The sequence below is a fragment of the Clupea harengus genome, chromosome 19, assembly GCF_900700415.2.
Source record: "Clupea harengus chromosome 19, Ch_v2.0.2, whole genome shotgun sequence".
Classification (NCBI taxonomy): domain Eukaryota; kingdom Metazoa; phylum Chordata; class Actinopteri; order Clupeiformes; family Clupeidae; genus Clupea; species Clupea harengus.
In genome coordinates, this window is record NC_045170.1 from 4,570,393 (window position 1) to 4,575,182 (window position 4,790).

At 39.4% G+C, this 4,790-nt stretch overlaps 1 long non-coding RNA gene across 1 annotated transcript in view; it reads left to right on the forward strand.

The window, feature by feature from the left end:
• Positions 1-4,072: 4,072 nt before the first annotated feature.
• LOC116224980 overlaps positions 4,073-4,790 on the forward strand; it is a 1,076-nt gene continuing 358 nt past the window's right edge. Inside the window, exons 1-3 of the long non-coding RNA XR_004165838.2 lie at positions 4,073-4,230; positions 4,475-4,503; positions 4,588-4,790. The exon at positions 4,588-4,790 is cut by the window's right edge and continues 358 nt beyond it. This is a non-coding gene — a long non-coding RNA (uncharacterized LOC116224980). The remainder of the gene's footprint in view (positions 4,231-4,474; positions 4,504-4,587) is intronic.

Genomic DNA, 4,790 nt, shown 5'->3' on the forward strand with positions numbered 1-4,790 from the left:
TCCCTTTTTTTATCCAGATTCCAATGGCACTTGAATGCCAAACCATTTAAGGCATTCCTTAATTCATTCAGTGCTCCTCGATCATTTGAAGTCAGAAATTCAGCAGCTAAGACCTGTTTTGAGAAAACACATTCTGCAGTTATCATCTTATTAAGGTATGCATTACTGGTAGAATAAGCACTTTCTACAAGAGAACCTATTCTGTTTTTTTTTTTCAATACTCTCTGAAGCTCAACCCCAGCCCCTCCCCCTTTTGATCTAAAAGCACTTCTGCTGCTTGTGAGATCATTACTCAGGGAATTTTTATTTACCTTAAACACATACACTAAGGATGAAGACTTTGTTCCGTTAAAAATATTACTCGTAATTGTAACACTTCATACAATGATTTTAACTTGGGTTAAGAAAATCAATGTGTAGGCACAAATAAAAATGCTTAAATGCTTCTGGGACTGTTTTTCTTGTTGTCAAAACTCCGCAAGTTTTTGTCCTAGAGACATATAAAGAAAACCCACATGAAACTTGAATAAAATATAAATAAGCACTTTGTAAGGAGAATACAGCTCATCTCTTGCACATTTCAGTCTGTGTGAGGTTTCTGCTCCTAAGGACCCATTCATTAGCAAATGACAGCTATTCATATGATAAGTAATGGTGATTGAGTGATCTCTATTGGGCCATGGTGTGGCGAGAAAACCTGTGGGTGTAGTGGGCCACAAAGACATTCCAGGCCCATTATGTAATGGCCATTGTTCTTGTCTGAGGTGTTAGTAGGGTCACACATTTTGGAGAGGCACAGGTCACTCTGCTATTATAAATATGTAGTAGTGAAACCACACACACTTTCTGAATGCTAAACTCACATATGTATAGCCAACACCTATGTTTACAAGGTTCAGAGTTCAAAAGTCTCGGTCCAAAATCTTTACAATGTTTTTTTGTACAAATTCTGTAATTCAAAATTCAATAACTAGGTATAAGATACTTGAATTATTGACTATGGCATATTCTTATTAACTATACCGGTCCCTTCATGTGTAAAAAGAAAGAACAAAGAGTGTAAAATTCCAGTACAATCCCAGGATATCACTTTGGTTTGCTGTTGGTGTTTACTGGCAAATACATATTTTTGCATTGAACTCTGCCTGATTCGAGAGCTTTCTTGTGGAATAAGTTCTGAAGACCCCAGCACTTACTTTTGAAGACTTTAGTTAAAGTTGTAAGACAGATTTCACTCTGAGAATGTCCATGTTCTGGATTTAGGACAGTTGGTGGCCTTAAGGGATTGGCTGGAAGCTAATGCATAGCAACGGGTCTTGAGGTAGAAAACCACTTTAGTGGGTTTGGCGGTTCCTTCTTTTCTCTTTTCCTCTTTGCTCTTTGCTCTGTGCTCTTTGTTCTTTTTCTTCTGTCTTCTTCTTCTGCTCTTTCTGTCTCTCGTTCACCATTTCTCTCACATATTAATTTCAAGTTTGGTTATTCATCTAAGGTTATGTTATTTTCTATCTTATGCATTCAGGTTAATTTGGTCATTTAAGAGAATTTGGTATATTTGGCATCCAACCTGTGTATTCTTCACTTGCTATTGTGTGCGGTTGTACTTATTTATTTGGGTTGTATATAACATTCAGTTTGACTGACACTTGTAACATTTAAGATTACTGTTTATTCATTAACCATTCAAATAATGAATGAAGTATCTATGTATGTATCTAAATATGCAACCTCTATGGTAGTCTAACAAAGCACTGATATATCGATGTATCTAATATGCAACCTCTATGGTAGTCTAACAAAGCACTGAGATATCTATATATCGAACATGCAACCAAGTCCAAGTGATCCAAGCCTGAAAATGTACCAAGACATTAGCATTAGCTTTGACTGATGTGATTTCATTTATCATTCAGGTGTCCAAGGAGTGACTCATGTCTTCTCAAGTGTGGGTGGGAATGCTACTCTTCCCTGCAGTAATGTGGTTTATCCACACTGCTCTTCTACTGTGTGGTATGAATGGAGCTCTAGTGTAAATTGATCCTCTATGGAAAGATGAATCCTGATGTAGACAAACACAGAGCTAAGAGACTGAGTCTGCTCAATGACTGTTCACTCCACATTACTGATGTCACCACTAAGGATGTTGGATTCTACTCCTGTCAGCAGTATCTGAGAGAGAGTGGACGCAAACGTGCGGGGGATGCTGATGACTATCTGCATGTACTTCAGGGTAGGTGTTATTGTTGCTGTTTTATTTGTTGTTGTTTTCAGGCACTAAAGTGCTCAATAACTGAAGTAAAATGGATTTGTTGGATATTTAGTTGATGTTATAAGGTATCCCTCTGTTATTAACAGTTTTTTTTAAGGATTTGTATGTCACCTGTTCTTAATGATAAACTCAAATAAATGTTCATCTTGTATGGTCATGTCAAGGAGACATTAACTCACTGAAATAAATCAGTATGCAAGCTAGTTAGCTTTTGGCTTTCAGTGAATTAGATCACCAGTTAAAGACAAAACTCCATAAAAGTACCTGTTGCTTGGTAGCTAAGAGCACCAACGCCATGCGTTTGATACACAGGGAGCACACATACTGATCAGGGAAATGATATGCACTTACACTGTAAGTTGCTTTGGATAAAAGTGTCTGATGCATGTAAATATTTCCTAAATAATGAAATAAATGTAAAAATAATGTCCTTAATAATAAAGTGAAAACTCCTCTTTAAATAGACTTTACTCTACACATTACTGGGTTCGAATGCAAGTATCTGCTGTATGCTAAACCTGATGTAGTGTGATGTCATTTTCTCCTGTAGTCTCTGCTTCCCCCAGTCAGACTGAGATTGAGGCAGACAGTAATGTGACTCTCCACTGCATCCTGCACACACCTGACGTCTTTAGCGGATATAGTCTGAGCTGGGTGGATGAGACAGGGCAAGAGCTGCAGAGCAGGACCAATCACAAGACATCTACATCTCGCACCTCTTCCATCACACTGACTGAGGAGCTCAGAGGTCCAAACCCTGTTCATACTCTGACATGCCAGGTGACTTCAGGAGGGCAGGTTAAGACTTCTGTCTCCCACACCATCAGAGTGAAAGGTTAGAGATGATAACTCACTTTTAATTTCACTTATCAACAAAAGAAGTATTGAAAAGATGTGAGGGTTCTGTCACATACCATGAATGTTTTTAACACTGATATGAATGCTTGTAACCATAATATTACACTGGTGTGAATCCAGTGCACATACTATATGACTATAGTCTTTGGGATTTTCTATTGTAGGACTCCACCTTAAAACCTCCACCTCAGCACCATCCTCCGGTCCTGAGAGCACAACCAGTGGAACCTCATCAGACAGCTACACATCACCCCACTCTTCAGGTAAGAGAGAGAGAGAGAGAGTGTGTGTGTGTGTGTGTGTGTGTGTGTGTGTGTGTGTGTGTGTGTGTGTGTGTGTGTGTGTGTCTGTGTGTCTGTGTGTGTGTGTGTGTGTGTTGTGTGGTGTGTGTGTGTGTGTGTGTGCGTGCGTGCGTGCGTGCGTGTGTTTGTGTGTTTCGGTGTGTGTGTGTGTGTGTGTGTTTAGAGTTAGGAAAGGCACCTCTGCCTGTAGTCTCCTACAGCTGGGATACAAAGATGACTGGATCCGTTTGGGTGTTGTTGCCACAAAACCTACAGTTTCCTCAACAGCTGGTTGACAGTGATGAGTGACATTAATCTGTTTCAATTTACAATCCAGATCTACATTTCTTCTACATTCATCTACATTTCATACATTCCTATACTTATATGCTGTCATTGTCTGTCATTTCTATTCTTATATGATGTCATTCTCTGTGTAATTCTCTATATAGTTCAGTCTCTCATGCAGCCTCTTTGCTCCATTCTTTTGATGTATCTTGCTGTATCTTCACAGTATCTTCATTAACTTGATTAACACATACTACTATAGCCATTTTATATACTATCATTCTTTGTGCTCCAGCTGAACAGATTTTATGATGCAGTCTCTTATTTGTCCCTTTGTTTCTTTATTTTCTCTCTTCTTCCCTCTTTCTCTATCCTTTCCTTTCTCTCTCTGTCCAACTCCTCTATCTCTCTCTCTCTCTCTTTCTTTCTTTCTCTCTCTCTCCCTCTCAGTGGTCCATATGGCTGTTAAAGTTGCTACCACTATCAGTCTGTTTGTGGCTGTGATCATAGTTGAAGTAATTTGCAGGATGAGATCAGGTGAGTGGATTATTGCAGAAACACACTGATCTACACACTCTTAACTCTACTGATGTTTATCTTACTGTGACTGATTTAACTCTATCTATCTCAGCTACTGTAGATACACACTGATCTACACACTCTTTACTGTATCTCTGACTGATTCAACTCAATCTGTCTCAGCTACTGCAGATACATACTGATCTACACACTCTCTTTATTGTACTTCTAACTGATTCAACTCCACCTGTCTGTCTCTCAGGTGATCCCCATGGCGAACCGAACACCTCTGTGAGTAAAACACACATATACTGTACGCATTTCAACATTAGTTTGTAAAACTATAAATGTGGTGTTCTCTTTCTTTTCCCTAAGGCTCGTAGGGTTCACTCTGCTGCAACCAGTGACTCCTTGTAGCCTTGTATTCCTTGTGGGCTCTTGAGACGCAACTGGTGCCAGACTCTTCATCACCTAAATCAACCTTCATCACCTGCACTGGAGCTACAGGATACCAGGCTAGCAGGCTGCAGTGATACTATACCTGCTTTAAGGTGGCATCAATGTTCAACTTCAAGACG